The sequence below is a fragment of the Bos grunniens genome, chromosome 20 (assembly GCF_055505025.1).
Source record: "Bos grunniens cultivar Pamir isolate PY7600 chromosome 20, Bosgru_T2T1.0, whole genome shotgun sequence".
In the NCBI taxonomy this organism is placed as follows: Eukaryota; Metazoa; Chordata; class Mammalia; order Artiodactyla; family Bovidae; genus Bos; species Bos grunniens.
Window position 1 is genome coordinate 22114674 of NC_141184.1, and position 20287 is coordinate 22134960.

Sequence of the window (20287 nt, forward strand, 5' to 3'; positions counted from 1 at the left end):
ACGAAATAATGGTGACTGCAGCCATGAAATTAAAAGATGCTTGCTCCTTGGAAGAAAAGCTATAATCAAACTAGACAGCATATTAAAAAGCAAGATCTTACATGGTTTTTCCATTAGTCATGTCTGGATGGGAGAAATGGACTATAATGAAAGCTGAGTGCCAAAGAATTGATGCTTTTGAACTGTGGTGTTGGAAAAGACTCTTGAGAGTCCCTTGGACTGCAAGGAGGTCCAACTAATCAATCCTAAAGGAAATCAGTCCTGAGTATTCATCGGAAGGACAGATGCTGAAGCTGAAGCTCCAATACTTTGGCCACCTGATGAGAAGAGCTGACTCATTGGAAAAAACCCTGAAACTGGGAAAGATTGAGGGCAGGAAGAGAAGGGGAGATAGAGGATGAGATGCTTTGATGGCATCACCATTGCTATGATGAACATGAGTTTGAACAAGCTCTGGGCATTGGTGTAAGACAGGGAAGCCTGCTGTATGGCAGCCCATGGGGTTGCAAAGAGTAGGACACAGCTGAGGAGGAGGTGTGTGTTGGCAGTGGCCTGCTTCAGGTCAGAGGCACTGAGTGAGGCAGTGCCTGCGTGGGACCTTTTGAAGGAGGTCATTATCTTCATTACCTCCACCATATATTGGCTCAGATCATGAACTCCTCATTGCCAAATTCAGACTTAAATTGAAGAAAGCAGGGAAAACCACTAGACCATTCAGGTATGAACTAAATCAAATCCCTTACGACTATACAGTGGAAATGACAGACTCAAGGGATTAGATGTGATAGAAAGAATGCCTGAAGAACTATGGACAGAGGTTCGTGACATTGTACAGGAGGCAGTGATCGAGACCATCCCCAAGAAAAAGAAATGCAAAAAGGTAGAATGATTGTCTCAGGAGGCTTTTAAAATAGTTGAGAAAAGAAGAGAAGCTAAACAAAAAGGAAGAAAGGAAAGATATTCCCATTTGATTGCAGAAATCCAAAGAATAGCACAGAGAGATAAGAAAGCCTTCCTCAATGATCAATTCAAAGAAATAGAGAAGAACAATAGAATGGAAAAGGCTAAAGATCTTTTCAAGAAAATTAGAGATATCAAGGGAACATTTCATGAAAAGATGGGCACAATAAAGGACAGAAATGGTATGGACCTAACAGAAGCAGAAGATATTAAGAAGAGGTGGCAAGAATACACAGAAGAACTTTACAAAAATATCTTCATGACCCAGATAACCACGATGGTGTGATCACTCACCTAGAGCCAGCCATCCTGGGATGCGAAGTCAAATGGGCCTTACGAAGCATCAATATGAACATAGTGAAGGTGATGGAATTCAGGTTGAGCTATTTCAAATCTTAAAAGATGATGCTGTGAAATTGCTGCCCTCAATATGCCAGCAAACTTGGAAAACTCAGCAGTGGCCTGAGGACTGGAAAAGATCAGTTTTCATTCCAATCCCAAAGAGAGGCAATGCCAAAGAATGTATAAACTACCACACAATTACACTCATTTTCACACTAGCAAATAATGCTCAAAATTCTGCAAGATGCGCTTCAACAGTACCTGAACCATGAAATTCCAGATGTTCAAGCTGGATCTAGAAAAGGCAGAGGAACCAGAGATCAAAATGCCAACATCTGCTGGATCATCAAAAAAGCAAGAGAGTTCCAGAGTAATATCTACTTCTGTTTATTGACTATGCCAAAGCCTCTGTGTGGATCACAGCAAACTGGGAAATTCTTAAAGAGACAGGAATACCAGACCACCTTACCTACCTCCTGAGAAGTCAGTATGTACATCAAGAAGCAACAGCTAGAACTAGACATGGAACAACAGACTGGTTCCAAATTGGGAAAGGAGTATGTCAAGGCTGTATATTGTCACCCTGCTTATTTAACTTATATGCAGAGTACATCATATGAAATGCTGGACTTGATGAAGCACAAGCTGGAATCAAGATTGCCAGGAGAAATATCAATAACCACAGATATGCAGAAGACACCACCCTTAGGGCAGACTAAAGAGCCTATTGATGAAAGTGAAAAAGGAGAGTGAAAAAGTTGGCTTAAAACTCAAGTTTCAGAAAACTAAAATCATGTTATCCAGTCTCATCACTTCAAGGCAAATAGATGGGGAAATATTGGAATTAGTGAGAGACTTTATTTTCTTGTGCTCCAAATCACTGAAGCTAGTAACTGCAGCCTTGAAATTAAAAGATGTTTGCTGCTTGGAAGGAAAGCTATGACCAATCAAGACAGCATATTAAAAAGAAGAGACATTACTTTGCCACCAAAGTCTATCTAGTCAAAGCAATGATTTTTCCAGTAGTCATGTATGGATGTGAGAGTTGGACTATAAAGAAAGCTAAGCACAAAAGAATTAATGCTTTGGAACTGTGGTAAGGGGAAGACTCTTGACAGTCCCTTGGACTGCAAGGAGATCCAACCAGTCAATCGTAAAGGAAATCAGTCCTGAATATTCATTGGAAGGACTGATGCTGAAGCTGAAACTCCAATACTTTGGCCACCTGATGCAAAGAGCTGACTCATTGGAAAAGACCCTGATGCTGGGAAAGATTGAGGTCAGGAGGAACAGGAGACAACAGAGGATGAGATGGTTGGATGGCATCACCAACTCAATGGACATGAGTTTGAGTAAGCTCCCAGAGTTGGTGATGGCCTGGAGTGCTGCAGTCCCTGGGGTCAAAAGAGCCGGGGAGGATTGAGCGACTGAACTGAAATGGACTGAGGAAAGCATTAAGCAAAAAATATCACTGAAGTAAAATTAATATCACAGAAAAATATGATATAAGTATTAAAATGATGGATGCTGCTGCTAAGTCGCTTCAGTCGTGTCTGACTCTGTGCGACCCCACTGACGGCAGCCCACCAAGCTCCCCTGACTCTGGGATTCTCCAGGCAAGAACACTGGAGTGGGTTGCCATTTCCTTCTCCAATGCATGAAAGTGAAAAGTGAAAGTGAAGACGCTCAGTCGTGTCCGACTCCTCACAACCCCATGGACTGCAGCCCACCAGGCTCCTCCATCCATGGGATTTTCCAGGCAAGAGTACTGGAGTGGGGTGCCATTGCCTTCTCCAAGATGATGGATAAGACTATACAATTGATTTTTATTCTCAGTAGCTATATAAATTTGCCAATTAAAAACAGTGAATTAAGTTACATTGTGTCATTTGTCCTAGGATAGGTGAATATAGTGTGTGTGCATGCATTTATATATACATATGTAAAAATCTCATATAGGTTGTAATCTTACAAATTAAAAATAATCCACCTTTGTAAATGCTAATTTCTTTATTTTACAAAAGAGAAAATGAGGTTCACAATTTTTAAGTCATTTACCTGTTTCTGTTCAGTCACCAGATCGTTTCAGGCTCTTTGTGACCCCGTGGACTACAGCCCCCCAGGCCTCCCTGTCCCTCACCATCTCCTGGAGCTTTCCGCAAGTTCATATCCACTGAAGCACTTTTCTCAGGCCCTCCCACTCAGGTGCCAGACTTAAGATTTAAACCTAGTCCAAGTAGCCCCAGAGACCTAGCTTCTTGCACTCCATGGCCTGTCTCCCACACTATCCCCTGGTCGTCTCTGCATGAGGCTGAAACAGGAAAGCAGAGCATTCTCTTATTCCGCCTCATCTGGGAATGTGGATGTCAGGTAACACAAATTTTCATTATTATGTGTGCTTGTGAATAATTGTGAAAGTGCCATGAGTATTGACTTTGAGTTTACAAATAAATTTTCACTAGTAGAAAAACTCACAATTATAGAAGCCATGAATAATCAGGATCAACTGTATTATTTATAAAATATATATTTTATAATTTGTTAAATAAATATTTTTGGCAATGTAAAAATCATGAATATATGTACACCTTATATCAGATGCCAAAGCCTCAACATCAAGAAAGAAAAATTCAGTAAAATATCATGGAGATACAAATTTTCAATTATGCCAGAGAAATTTTATCATTTTCCTCAGATATTAGAAATTAAGCAGTTAAAAATAACTAATAATATGGACAATTTTTCATATAGCAAATAATGAAATTGAGATAGCATTCATATATAATTTCTAAACTTAAGATTAAACAAGGGCTGCTCTAAAATATTTCATAAAAATCTACTTGAAAAGCAACGGGTAAATGATAATTTTTTTATACTTTTTTTGCTAAGTCACTTCAGTCGTGTCCAACTCTTTACGACACTATGAACTGTAGCTCATCAGGCTACCTTGTCCATGGGATTCTCCATGCAAGAATACTGGAGTGAGTTGCCATGCCCTTCTCCAGGGAATCATCTCCGACCCAAGGATTGAACCAGCATCTCTTACATCTCCTGCACTGAGAGGTGGGTTCTTTACCACTAGCACCACTCAGGAAGTCCCTTTTTATTTTTTCATAAGTAAACTTCTTATAAATTTATGATTGTGGTTGTCTCAGTTGTAAGAGGAGGGAAATGCCATTGGGAATAGGTAATTCAAAGTCAATTTTGTCACCAAGATTCTATTTTTTTCATTAAAATAAAATTTATAATTTCTAAAAACATATGCAAAAGGAAACCATATTCCACCCCCTTTCTTTAAATTTGAGGTATACTTTTCTTACAATGCTGTGTTAATCTCTGCTGTATAATGAAGTGGATTAACTGTATATATACATATATCCCTTCCCTCTTGGACCTCCCTCCCACTCCTCTAGGTCATCACAGAGCATCCAGTGGAGCTTTCTGGGCTTTATAGCATGTTCCCACTCTCTATCTATTTTACATATGATGGCGTGTGTGTATATATATATATCCCAATCTCCAAATTCACCCTACTGCCCTCCCCACCCTGCCATGTCCACATGTCTGCTCTTTCTGTCTGTGTCTTTATTCCTGCCCTGCAAATAGGTTCTTCTGTAACAGTTTTCTAATTTCCGCATATATGGAAACCATATCCCTTCAAGATAGGCAAGATTGCAAAATGACACCAAGGTTCCATGCCCTAGTATAATCCTCTCTCTCTGAGGGTAGACAGACTTTGAGAACATGATAGGAAACCACTTCCATGATCATGTTGTATGAAAAAGGAATTCTGAAGATAAAATTAATGTCACTAATCAGTTAAGTATAAGTTAATCAAGAAGGGTATCAGCTTTAGTTAGTTTAGTTGCTCATTCATGTATGACCCTTTCCAACCCTATGCATCAACTGCACCCCACCAGGGTCCTCTGTCCATGGAATTTTCCTGGCAGTGATACTGGAATGGGTTGCCATTTCCTCCTCCAGGGATCAGACACAGTAACCATGACCTAATCAGTTGAGCACATTAAAAGGGAGGGACTAGAAGATACAAAGATGATCTCCAGCTGTCCTTGAAGGCTAGTCACCAGGAGTTCCACAGCTGCTGCAAGGTACTGAATTCTGCCAACCCTGTGAGCATGAAAGAGGATCTCAAACCTAAGATGAGACCGAAGCACAGATGCCATCTTGAATACAGACCTGTGACGTCTCGAGCAGATGATCACAGAAATTATAAAATAATAAGTATATGTTGCTTTAAGATACTAAGTTTGTAGTACTGTGTTATGCAGCTAGACAAAAGTAATACATTATTTATAAGCAGAAATACCAATGTTATTGAGTGGAGAAATCTTGCTGGCATGTGATAACAGTTTGCTTTTAACTGGTTATGTGGCCTTAGGCAAATGATCTAATTTTTCCAACCCTAAAGGAGTGTTTTTACAATAAAAGTATCCAAATCCCTTAAATTTTAAAGATTTATCCTGTATTCTATGAGTTACCAAGAAAAAAAAAAGAGAGAGACAATTATTTTGCCATGTTTAAGGAAGGCAGTCACTTTCCAAGTATCGATTAGCAGGTTAATTAATTATCATATTGGAACATTAATTATTTTATTAACCAAGATGGTAGTAAACTAATTTAATTATTATGTGCTTTAGAAAATATTTCTTCAATATTTCTTCAATACTTGCCACACACATAGATGGCATAAATACAGTTAAAAATAAGCAGTCACTCCATTTTTATTGTGATTACTTAGCATGGAGAATACATTGTATGAGTGCCAAACATGCAGAGATTGGAACAGATTTTCCTGATAAAAGGAGAGCTAAACTGAGACTGACTGAAGATATCTTACAAAATCAAAACTGGCCTTGGAAAGAATGAGGGGTTCTTCAGGCCAAGAGAAGGCAATATGCAAGGTCTAAACTTGTGAATGAATTTGGTAAGAGTAAGAAATCACTATTCCATTTGATTTGAGCAAACAGCTCAAATGGAAGAGTGCGTATATGAGACACAGCTTAAATACAAAAAAAAAAAAAAAAAAGAAAAACTAAGACAATATTATAGGAGGCCTGGTAAATTATTTTAAGGAATGTAGGTGTTACCATAAACAATTGTAATATTTTATGTGTTATTATAGCATGCTTTTTCTTTAGTGAGGTCTAAATTCTTTATATTGCTGCTGCTAAGTCACTTCAGTCGTGTCCGACTCTGTGCGACCCCATAGACGGCAGCCCACCGGGCTCCCCCATCCCTGGGATTCTCCAGGCAAGAACACTGGAGTGGGTTGCCATTTCCTTCTCCAATGCATGAAAGTGAAAAGTGAAAATAAAGTCACTCTGTTGTGTCCAACTCTTAGCGACCCCATGGACTGAAGCCTACCAGGCCCCTCCGTCCATGGGATATGCCAGGCAAGAGTACTGGAGTGGGTTGCCATTACCTTCTGCAAACTCTCTATGTTAGGGAGAAATATTAGTGGATTTTTAACCTATATATTAATACAACATAATAAGTTGTGGTTCAAATAAATAGGCAACAATACAAAGATATTTAAAAATAGATATGAATCTAATAATCTATATATAGAGATGTGTCTTAGAATGAAGTCAGTGAGAAGGGGGAAGTCAGTGGGAAAGGGGAAGAAAACATGAATTAATAGAGTAATCAGGAGAAAAATAGACAGGAATTGATGACAAAAGTGATAGTTACAGAATAATCAAGACAACAGGAGAGAATGGAGTAATTCCTAGCTTATTTAAACTTACTGATATGTCAAAAATTAGAAAAACAGGTTTAGAATTAAAAGATTGTTTCCACTGATTAGAACATGCTGAATAAGAGGTGCCTTGGGAACACGTAAAATCAGAGCTTTTCAAAACTTTTATATAGGATACATGGTCTGTCAGCAATTTACTTAGTATTTCCCCAGGAAAGGATATAAGATTGAAAGAGTTAAGGCTTCTTACAATGATAGGGTCTCTAGCACAGCCAAAGTTGGGACTTAATGGCTTGAGTGAAGATGAGCCTGAGGGTAAAGGAAGAATTTATACGTTTATGGCCACTGCCAGTCCTAAAGGATATCAACGCTGAATGTACACTGGAAAAGACTGATACTGAAGCTGAAGCTCCAATAGGCTAACTGATGTGAAAAGCCAGCTCATTGAAAAAGACCCTGGTGCTGGGAAAGATTGAGGGCAGGAGGACAAGCAGGCAGCAGAGGATGAGATGGTTGGATGGCATCACCAATTTAATGGACATGAATCTCAGCAAACTCTGGGAGATAGTGAAGGACATGGGAGCCTGGTGTGCTGCAATCCACGGGGCCACAAAGAGTTGGACACAACTTAGCAACTGAACAACAACAAATGGCCACTCCACCCCTACGCTGGCTTCTCATTTAAACACCTGGAGGTTAAAGCATTTAATTCAGCCTTTACTAAGAGTCCGTTAAGTGGGATCAAAATAAGTTATTTATTTTTAAATTTTTATTATAGGCACAAGACTTGTCAGCAGTTTTGCACAGACCTAAGACCTAAGTTTTGATGAAACACTGGGAAAGAATTTGACCTCTTGAGTAAAACAGAAAGTGAAAACATGGGAAATGCTTGACAGATTTAAGTATGTGATCATTATATCAGATGAAAAACATTTTCTTTATCTGTTGCTGAAGAGTAAATCTTCCAGAAACAGTAGATTAAACACACATGGAGGGACTTTCCTGGTGGTCCAGTGTCTATGACTCCGAGTTCCCAATGCAGGGGGTCCAGGTTCCATCCCTGCTCAGGGATCTAGATCCCACTTGCTGTAACTAAGAGCTCACATGCCAGAGTTAAGACCCAGAATAGCCAAATAAGTATATTTAAAAAAAAAATGCAGCTTTCTTCAAAACATATCAGTAACTTAGGAAGGGATCTGGGGTTCTTCATTTATGATTGATCTTCCGGGTGGTTGGGACCAGCGTTTCCATGTCCATAGTGGCTTCTTCACTCACCTGCTGGAACCTTGGTGTCCCCAGACTCACCTCTCTATCCACATGGTGTCTGGTATTCCGTGACCTCTCATGGACTCTGGGCTTCTCACTGCTTGGTGGTCTCAGGTTAGTCATACTTCATATATGGAACCCGTTCCTTCAAAAGCTAGCACTGAGAGAGAAAAAGGAGAAACGACTAATTCATAAAAGTTTAAGATATAAGTATATAGAATAAAAAATGTACATGCTTATGTAGTTTTATATAAGCAAAGTATATACAGGTTTCACCTGTTAATTGAAAGAATTTCTAGGATACTTTTGAAAGCTGAAATGACTTAAAGCAAATAATTACACATCTTGCTAATGAGTGCACAAAAGAAATGGAGATAAAGCACAGATGCTCATGGACACAGTTCAAAGTTATGACATCTTGATACTGAGATGCTGAGTACAATTCCCCAGAAGTACCTTGAAGGTGCCACACTCACAGCTCAGCATTGGCACTGGCTAACTGCTCTCTGCAAAGCAAACCCTGAACATAATTTTCACTTTCTGCCTTTTTTCATAAAAGCAAATAATCCTCTTTGGATTTCTTTTGTTAATGAAGAGTTATCAATGCAAGTCTTTTGTAAAAGCAAAGTGGCATAAAGCAACCTCCACCCACAGTGGATGAGGGATTCTTGTATATCTATTTTCAGAGTCTGGGAGTCTAATCACTTTGAATAATCAACCAGAGAAGATGAAAGGTGGAAACCCTTTAAAAAACAAAAACATAATTTACTATCAAACACTGCTATTCAAAATTAATATCAGCATCCAAAATGGTGTCAAAGTTAAAATGCAGAGAAACATTTGTAAATGCCAGGGGGTTGGGGTGCAAAATGGTTATATAAGATACAGCCAGATAAGTGAATTTTGAGGCCAAGCCACAAGGACTAAGTTTTTTACCTAAGCTTTGCCTCATTCCTCATATACTATGAATTTCTCCATGGGGACTGGCCAACTATAGTTTAACCTACTTCCTTTAGTCAGAATGATCAATGACAGTGTCTGCTAATTGATGAGCTGAAGCTGGTGTGTAAACAGACATGTCCTGAATAATCTAGTGCTTACATGCCATGCTTTGTTTACTGCTTAGCCTGGTGCTATACCTGGGCTTTGCTTTTTTGTTCTTTTATTTGACTTTGACACAGATGACAAAACTCAAATTTCCCTTCTGTAGCATTCACAAAAGGTAAATTATAATTTATTTCAGGGGAGTGATTTCCTTTATAAAATTGATAAGAGTAAATCCTTCATTTCTTTAAAAAGTGACAATATCTTAGCTGTGTTAAAACTCAGTGATGTGAGGGAGATTTACATACACAGTGGAAGTCATTATTTCTCCAAGGTTATCTCAATGATAGCTGATTTTTGTTCCCTGGCAACAGTACCCCCCCCCTCCAAAATGCTACTGAAAACACTTCAAGTATTAAATAAACTGTTAACCATTGTTCTATAGCTGATTTCTGGATGCTCTCGTCTGTATTGGCAGGTTGCATGATATCATCTATATGAAATCCTGCTGAGGGATCACTAATAATAATTTATCATATTGCTCTTTTTCTCATTATTTCAGCTTGTTATCTGTGGCCATAAACACATGCACATATTCTTACAGTCTATCTTAAACTGTAAAGCAAAACATTTCAAAAATATGCAGGTGCTTTGTAATATTAAGTGCCTCATTAATGATGAAAGTATCTAACCAAGAGCAAGCTGAGCTTTTTCAATTCTCAAAAGCTTCTCTGTTTTATGATGAAATGAAAGTGGAATCATAAGAAGCTATTGGATACTAATATATGAAGTCAACTCTTTCTGTTTATATGTTTTTCAGCTATGCTAACATATGATCAAGTGTAAATACCATAGTGCATTTTCTGTTTCTTCTTCTTGCAAAAACTATATACCTAAATTTTCTATACTAAAAATGAAAATGTCTCTATGCATTTTCAGAAGATAAATACACCCCCTTCAAAAAGCACTGATGACTTGTTATTTCCATAGTCCCAAATGGGTTTCATTATATCCTAAATTTGTTATGCAATACACAATTATTAAGATTTCCATTAGCAGATGTTCTAGATCTCAGGATTGGGAGACTAGTAAGTCAAATCTTTAGCATTAAATAGATCAGTCTAGTTAAAGGGCTAGAATTACAAAACCTCACCACCATCCACACCATCACCAGTATTTTTTTAATCCCTATACTTTCTGCTTATTCATCATAATACTTATCATCTATTCCCACAATGAAATATTATACACGTATGTACTTGATTATTGCCTACGCATAGCCATCTAACTTTCATGAAATTTAGTATGAAGTTGAAAATCAGAACTGATATTCAGTTTTCCCTAAATTAAGTGTTCAATAAACCCAAACAAATAGTTTCCTCTGATGCTATCAGACCTTCCACTAATTATTGAGAGAGGGTAACAAAATCTATATCCCTTAAAAGATGCAGTCTTCAATAGTTTTACTTTGGGCATCATCATCAGGAGGAATATCTCTTTATTCTGTTTTTATTTTTCAGATAACTTGGAGAAATGACAGTAATCATCCACATGGAATTTCACAACATAATTTCTTTTTTATATGATGCAAGTGAAACATGAAACATTTATGTAACATTAAATGGATATGTTATTGAAGCCATATACAAATAAAGAAGATGAAGTATTTTTATAGTACACTATGGAAAGATTTTACTTAAAATTGGGTTCTAAAATTAAGTTCTGCAATGACCTAGCAAATCACTTCTCTATAGCCATGGCACCATAGTCATTTATACACAGAATTACTGGTAAGTTTTTAAACTTTTGCTACTTTTGTTATTACTTGGCATGTAATTTGGATACTATTTTACATATACTATCTTTCCTAGCCATATAAGTTTGTAAGTTTATTTCAAGTCTCATCAGGTCAAACTCTAAAAGCAGCCCATTGACTGCTTTAAAACAAATAATCCAAGTTAGGTATGGAGACAAATGGCCCTCAAATTTGTTGGTAAACAATCCTCTATGGTCTTTTGCATTTCTGTATGTCTTTGTGAGTAGAGTCAGTGCCTGGCTTTGGTTTTGGTGTTAACTATCATTTCAAAGGAGCGGTGGCGGCCCGGGCGCAGGAGGGCCGAGAAGAGCTACTCCACATTCAAGGTCAGGAGGGGCGGCTGTGAGGAGATAACCCTCGTCCAACGTAAGGAGCAGTGGCCGTGCTCTGCTGGAGCTGCCATGAAGAGACACCCCACATATAAGGTAAGAGAAACCCAAGGGAAGATGGTAGGTGTTTCAAGAGGGCATCAGAGGGCAGACACACTGGAACCTTAATCACAGATAGTCAATCTGATTACATGGACTACAGCCTTGTCTAATTAAATGAAACTAAGCCATGCTGTGTGGGGCCACCCAAGTTGGGCGGGTCATGGTGGAGAGGTCTGACAGAATGTGGCCCACTGAAGAAGGGAATGGCAAAATATTTCAGTATTCTTGCCTTGAGAAACCCATGAACAGTATGAAAAGGCAAAATGATAGGATACTGAAAGAGGAACTCCCCAGGTCAGTAGGTGCCCAATATGCTATTGGAGATCAGTGGAGAAATAACTCCAGAAAGAATGAAGGGATGGAGCCAAAGCAAAAACAATACCCAGCTGTGGGTGTGACTGGTGATAGAAGTAAGGTCTGATGCTATAAAAAGGTATATTGCATACCTGGAATGTTAGGTCCCTGAATCAAGGCAAATTGGAAGTGGTCAAACAGGAGATGCCAAGAGTGAACGTTAACATTCCAGGAATCAGCAAACTAAAGTGGACTGGAATGGGTGAAATTAACTCAGATGACTGTTATATCTACTATTGTGGGCAGGAATCCCTTAGAAGAAATGGAGTAGCCATCATGGGCAAAAAAGAGTCTGAAATGCAATACTTGGATGCAATCTCAAAAACGACAGAATGATCTCTGTTCGTTTCCAAGGCAAACCATTCAATATCACAGTAATCCAAGTCTATACCCAAACCAGTAATGCTGAAGAAGCTGATGTTGAATGGTTCTATGAAGACTTACAAGACCTTTTAGAACTCACATCCAAAAAAGATGTCCTTTTCATCTGGACTGGAATGCAAAAGTAGGAAGTCAAGATACACCTGGAGTAACAGGCAAATTTGGCCTTGGAGTACAGAATAAAGCATGGCAAAGGCTAATAGAGTTTTGCCAAGAGAATGCACTGGTCATAGCAAACACCCTCTTCCATCAACACAAGAGAAGACTCTACACATGGACATCACCAGATAGTCAACACCAAAATCAGGCTGATTATATTCTTTGCAGCCAAAGATGGAGAAGCTATATACAGTCAGCAAAAAACAAGACAGGGAGCTGATTGTGGCTCAGACCAAGAACTCCTTTTTGCCAAATTCAGACTGAAATTGAAGAAAGTAGGGAAAACCACTGGACCATTCAGGTATGACCTAAATCAAATCCCTTATGATTATACAGTGGAAGTGAGAAATAGATTTAAGGGCCTAGATCTGACAGATAGAGTGGCTGATGAACTATGGACGGTAGTTCATGGCACTGTACAGGAGACAGGGATCAAGGCCATCCACATGGAAAATAAATGAAAAAAGAAAAATGGCTGTCTGAGGAGGCCTTACAAATAGCTGTGAAAAGAAGAGAAGCAAAAAGAAAAGGAGAAAAGGAAAGATATAAGCATCTGAATGCAGAGTTCCAAAGAATAGCAAGGAGAGATAAGAAAGCCTTCCTCAGCAATCAATGCAAAGAAATAGAGGAAAACAACAGAATGGGAAAGACTAGAGATCTCTTAAAGAAAATTAGAGATACCAAGGGAACATTTCATGCAAAGATGGGCTCGATAAAGGACAGAAATTGTATGGACCTAACAGAAGCAGAAGATATTAAGAAAAGGTGGCAAAAATACAAGGAAAAACTGTGCAAAAAAGATCTTCATGACCCAGATAATCATGATGGTGTGATCACTCACCTAGAGCCATACATCCTGGAATGTGAAGTCAAGTGGGCCCTAGGAAGCATCACTATGACAAAGCTAGTGGAGGTGATGGAATTCCAGCTGAGCTATTTCAAATCCTGAAAGATGATGCTGTGACAGTGCTGGATTCAATATGCCAGCAAATTTGGAAAACTCAGCAGCCGCAACAGGACTGGAAAAGGTCAGTTTTCATTCCAATCCCAAAGAAAGGCAATGCCAAAGAATGCTCATACTACCTCTGAATTGCACTCATCTCACACGCTAGTAAAGTAATGCTCAAAATTCTCCAAGCCAGTCTTCAGCAATACATGAACCGTGAACTTCCAGATATTCAAGCTGGTTTTAGAAAAGGCAGAGGAACCAGAGACCAAATTGCCAACGTCCACTGGATCATCGAAAAAACAAGACAGCTCCAGAAAAACATCTATTTCTGCTTTATTGACTATGCCAAAGCCTTTGACTGTGTGGATCACAATAAACTGTGGAAAATTCTGAAAGAGATGGGAATAGCAGACCACCTGACGTGCCTCTTGAGAAACCTATATGCAGGTCAGGAAGCAACAGTTAGAACTGGACATGGAACAACAGACTGGTTCCAAATAGGAAAAGGAGTACGTCAAGGCTGTATATTGTCACCCTGCTTATTTAACATATTTGCAGAATACATCATGAGAAACGCTGGGCTGGAAGAAACACAAGCTGGAATCAAGATTGCTGGGAGAAATATCAATAAACTCAGATATGCAGATGACACCACCCTCACGGCAGAAAGTGAAGAAGAACTAAAAAGCCTCTTGATGAAAGTGAAATAGGAGAATGAAAAGGTTGGCTCAAAGCTCAACATTCAGAAAACTAAGATCAGGGCATCTGGTCCCTTTACTTCATGGGGAATAGATGGGGAAACAGTGGAAACAGTGCAATACTTTATTTTTCTGGGCTCCAAAATCACTGCAGATGGTGATTGCAGCCATGAAATTAAATTATGCTTACTCCTTGGAAGCAAAGTTATGACCAACCTAGATAACATATTAAAAAGTAGAGACATTGTTTTTCTTACAAAGTTCCATCAAGGCTATGGTTTTTCCAGTGGTCATGTATGGATGTGAGAGTTGGACTGTGAAGAAAGCTGAATGCCAAAGAATTGATGCTTTTGAACTGTGGTGTTGGAGAAGACTCTTGAGAGTCCCTTGGACTGCAAGGCGATCCAACCAGTCCATTGTAAAGGAGACCAGTCCTGGGTGTTCATTGGAAGGGCCTATGCTGAAGCTGAAACTCCACTACTTTGGCCACCTCATGCGAAGAATTGACTCACTGGAAAAGACTCTGATGCTGGGAGGGATTGGGGGCAGGAGGAGAAGGGGACAACAGAGAATGAGATGACTGGATGGCATCACCAACTCAATGGACGTGAGTTTGGGTGAACTCCAGGAGTTCATGATAGACAGGGAGTCCTGGCATGCTGCAATTCATGGGGTCGCAAAGAGTGGGAAACTGAACGACTGAACTGTACTGACTGATCATTTCAAAGGTGTGATCATAGTGAACAACCTTGAAAAATAGACATACTGTCTCCCAGCAGAGCAAGTAGCAGGTTTTTTTTTTGTTGTTATCAAAACAAATAAAGATAATTCCTCTTTAGGAGGAAGATTCAGACAGGCTAACAGCCTAGGATGATTAGTTTAAGTGTTAACTTGCCTGGGCCACAGGGTGCTTAGATATTTGGTCACAACTCTTCTGACATGTCTGTGAGGGTGTTTGTGGGTGAGATTAACATTTCAGTGAGCACATTGCCCTCCTTAATGTCTATTATCTTCTTCATTCAATAAGTTGAAGGCCTGATTAGGACAAAAATACAGCTTTTTCTGTAAGGAAGAACAAATTCCTTCTGCTTGAAAGCCTTCAAACTGAGGCCTTGTTTTTATTTGCCTGGCTTTAGACTTAAACTGAAACCTTGGCTTTTCTTGGGTGTTGAGCCAGCTTTCAGAGTGGAACTGTAACACTGGCTCTCCTGGTTCCACAGCTTGCCTCCATAGTCATGTGAGACAGTTATTTATGACAAACCACAAATCTCTTTCTCAGAACCAATGAAAAAAAAATATATATGTGTGTGTGTACAAATAAATATATACATATTTATTTTATTATAAATAAAATATTTATTATATTAATATATACATAAACATATATGTAGAGTACATCATGAGAAACACTGGACTGGAAGAAACAAAGCTGGAATCAACATTGACAGGAGAAATATCAATAACCTCAGATATGCAGACGACATCACCCTTATGGCAGAAAGTGAAGAGGAACTATAAAGCCTCTTGATGAAAGTGAAAGTGAAGAGTGAAAAAGTTGGCTTAAAGCTCAACATTCAGAAAACCAAGATCATGGCATCCAGTCCCATCACTTCATGGGAAATAGATGGGGAAACAGTGGAAACAGTGTCAGACTTTATTTTTCTGGGCTCCAAAATCACTACAGATGGCGACTGCAGCCATGAAATTAAAAGACGCTTACTCCTTGGAAGGAAAGTTATGACCAACCTAGATAGCATATTCAAAAGCAGAGACATTACTTTGCCCACAAAGGTCCGGCTAGTCAAGGCTATGGTTTTTCCTGTGGTCATGTATGGATGTGAGAGGTGGACTGTGAAGAAGGCTGAGCGCCGAAGAATTGATGCTTTTGAACTGTGTTGTTGGAGAAGACTCTTATGAGTCCCTTTGACTGCAAGGAGATCCAACCAGTCCATTCTGAAGGAGATCAGCCCTGGGATTTCTTTGGAAGGAATGATGCTGAAGCTGAAACTCCAGTATTTTGGCCACCTCATGTGAAGAGTTGACTCATTGGAAAAGACTCTGATGCTGGGAGGGATTGGGGGCAAGAGGAGAAGGGGATGACAGAGGATGAGATGGCTGGATGGCATCACTGACTGGATGGACGTGAGTCTCAGTGAACTCCGCGAGTTGGTGATGGACAGGGAGGCCTGGCATGCTGCGATTCATGGGGTCGCAAAGAGTTGGACACGACTGAGTGACTGATCTGATCTGATCTGATAAACATATATATATATTTCTTATTGGTTCTGTTTCTTCAGAGTGTCCTGAAAAATACATAGTTCATTATAGTCATTTTCCCTAAACTTGGGATTTCTCTCCTGAAATTCTCTTAAGTATATTGTACAGGTATCCTTTGATACTTTTCATGTCTCCCTCAGAGAAACAGAACTTAAAGAACTAGTAGGAATGCTGATACTGTATCTACTGCTCCCACAGCACATAATAAAGTTATTTGTGACTGACTTAGGAGAACCATGTCCTCTGGCAGCCTTCATGGTATTGTAGAAAGTTAACTTGCTAGTTTGCAGGTATGAAAAACGTCTTTCATAACTCTTGACAAAATTCTAGTTAGAATGTTGACTTCATAATAATATTAAGAAAAATAAATACAGTACCCATTTCCAAGTTTATGTACATATATATACATATATGTGCAAGGCATCATTGCTATTTTGCAACCAAGAGTTTTACATTTAAATGTGTTTATTTTATTCTGTGTATATCATATTTATAACTTATATTACAATGATCATATTGTATTGTATTGTAGTGTATTGTAAACTTATATTGACAGAAAAAGAGAAATGCACTTATAACTCCATTTTTCATTGGCCAGTAAATCAGTTTGAGAAAATTTGTCCTCTTGGCTATTTTCTATCAATTAATTATGTTTCACCTCTATGTACAAGGCTATCTGAGTACAAGGGAAATAAGACTATAATAGTCATAATAGTTCCTGCTTTCATACCTGACACAGCTGCGGTGGACAAAAGGCAAGAGGGAATCAGGGAATCGAAAATATGATAGTGTTTTCACTCTATTTAGTAGCAATCTATTTAGTAGCAATCTTACAAGAAATGGCCAAGATACTTGCTAATGAGGATCCTTTTTTAAACTTTATTTTAATATAACTTGTTGGAAGTTTTTGATTTACTGAATTATTATAAATATAGTATAGATAGTTCCTGTATAATCAACATACAGTATTAACTCTTATAATCATTTAAATAATTATGGTAAATTTCCATAATTAATGAAATAATATTACAACTAAAATATATAGTCTGTTCACATTTCCTCAATTTTTTCTTCTTTTTCTTGTTGCTGCTCTAGAATTCTATCCAGAATACCACATCACATTATATTTAATAGCCATGTGTTCTTAGTCTCCTCCTGTTTGAAAATTTCTCAGACTATCTTGGTTTTGATAACCTGGATGACTAGTAGATTCGGTTCAGTTCAGTTCAGTGACCCACTCGTGTCCAACTCTTTGCGACCCCATGAATCGCAGCATGCCATGCCTCCCTGTCCATCACCATCTCCCGGAGTTCACTCAGACTCACGTCCATAGAGTCAGTGATGCCATCCAGCCATCTCATCCTCTGTCGTCCCCTTCTCCTGCTGTCCCCAATCCCTACCAGCATCAGAGTCTTTTCCAGTGAGTCAACTCTTTGCACGAGGTGGCCAAAGTACTGAAGTTTCAGCTTTAGCATCATTCCTTCCAAAGAAATCCCAGGGCTGATCTCCTTCAGAATGGACTGGTTGGATCTCCTTGCAGTCCAAGGGACTCTCAAGAGTCTTCTCCATCACCACAGTTCAAAAGCATCAATTCTTTGGTGCTCAGCCTTCTTCACAGTCCAACCCTCACATCCATACATGATCACTTGAAAAACCAGAGCCTTGACTAGATGGACCTTTGTGGGCAAAGTAATGTCTCTGCTTTTTTTAATATGCTGTCTGGGTTGATCATAACTTTCTTTCCAAGGAGTAAGCATTTTAATTTCATTGCTGCAGTCACCATCTGCAGTGATTTTGGAGCCCAGAAAAATAAATTCAGCCACTGTTTCTACTGTTTCCCCATCTATTTCCCATGAAGTAATGGGACCAGATGCCATGATATTCATTTTCTGAATGTTGAGCTTTGAGCCAACTTTTTCACTCTCCTCTTTCACTTTCATCAAGAGGCTCTTTAGTTCTTCACTTTCTGCCATAAGGGTGGTGTTATCTGCATATTTGAGGTTATTGATATTTCTCCTGGCAATCTTGATTCCAGCTTGTGCTTCATCCAGCCCACCATTTCCCATGATGTACTCTGCATATAAGTTAAATAAGCAGAGTGACAATATAATCCTTTTCCTATTTGGAACCAGTCTGTTCCAGTTCCAGTTCTAACTGTTGCTTCCTGACCTGCATATAGGTTTTTCAAGAGGCAGGTCAGATGGTCTGGTATGCCCATCTCTTTCATAATTTTCCACAGTTTATTTTGATCCAGACAGTCAAAGACTTTGATTAGTAGATTACTGATAAAATATTCCAAACTGGGACTCGTCTATGTAAAGTTAATCTTGAGTACAACATAGAAAAGTCCCAATTTGAGGATATTTTATCAGTAATCTACTAGTCATTATGCTGCTACTACTAAGTTGCTTCAGTCGTGTCCGACTCTGTGCAACCCTATAGAGGGCAGCCCGCCAGGCTCCCCCAACCCTGGGATTCTCCAGGCAAGAACACTGGAGAACACTGGATTGCCATTTCCTTCTCCAATGCAGGAAAGTGAAAAGTGAAAGTGAAGTCGCGCAGTCGTGTATGACTCTTCGTGACCCCATGGACTGCAACCCACCAGGCTCCTCCATCTATGGGATTTTCCAGGCAAGAGTACTGGAGTGGAGTGCTATTACCTTCTCTGAAATAATCTACTAGTCATACAGATTATCAAAACCAAGAAAAGCCCATAGCTGCAGGAGACACTGGTTTGATCCCTGGGTGGGGAAGATTCCTTGAAGAAAGTGATGGCAACCCACTCCAGTATTCTTGCCTGGAGAATCCCATGGACAGAGGAGACTGGTGGGCTACAGTCTATTGGGTCAAAAAGGGACACAAATGAACCGACTTAACACACACACATACCGCAAGTATACTAATGGCCACTTGAAGATATCAGGTTCTAAACACTGGAACCTGTAAATGTTATCTTATAAAGAAAAAGATCCTTACAGACATGACTATATAAGGATCTTGACATGTGGAGATTATCCTGAATATCTTTTATTGACAAGAAAAGCTCAAAAAATGCATTAACAAATAGAATGATTAAGTTTTGAATAATATCCAGAGTGAGCTAATTTATTTAAAAGGTAGATGCTTATAATATTTAAGGAAAATAGAGGTGATAAATATAAAATACATCAGAGTGAGTGGGAAGAAAAGGAGAGAAATTGGAATATAAATTGAGTTTGTATTCAGGAAAACATTTTATATATATGTATATATACTTCAGAAAGACACTCATAATAAATACTTATGAAACATAATGATAAATATTTATTGTGATATGTGCTGTGTGCTGCCATTTCCTACTCTAGGGGATCTTCCCAACTTAGAGATCAAACCCATGTCTCCTGCATTGCTGATATATTCTTTACCACTGAGTCACCTGGGAAGCCCTTATTGCAATAAGGGGAAGCCCTTATGAGGCAATTATTGCTCTAGAAGGTTGGGGGACAATGATAAAGAAATAAGGAAAATAAAGGTTTTTGGAAACAGATCTTTAATTAATTTATGATTTCTTCTTGTTCCTGGCAAATTTTCTATAAATGCTTGTCAATCATTTTTCTATCTCTTATTACAGAATTAGTTAAAAATTAAAGAAGCCAACTTCAAACTATTTATTCAATATGATGAACTGTGTTGGGAGGCTGGGTTTAATGATTACCTATGTGTGCTATTTTTGTCATTTTTCATTAATCTAAATAAAACAAACAAACAAGAAAAGAAATAAAACAAGAATTGTTATTTTGTACTTTTATTTGAGATGTTCCTTCTTTTTACCCTGTTTATAGGTCAGCTTTCCAAGTTTGCATTGACAAAAATCAGAAATCTTTCTCATTGACACATCATGCACCTGATGAA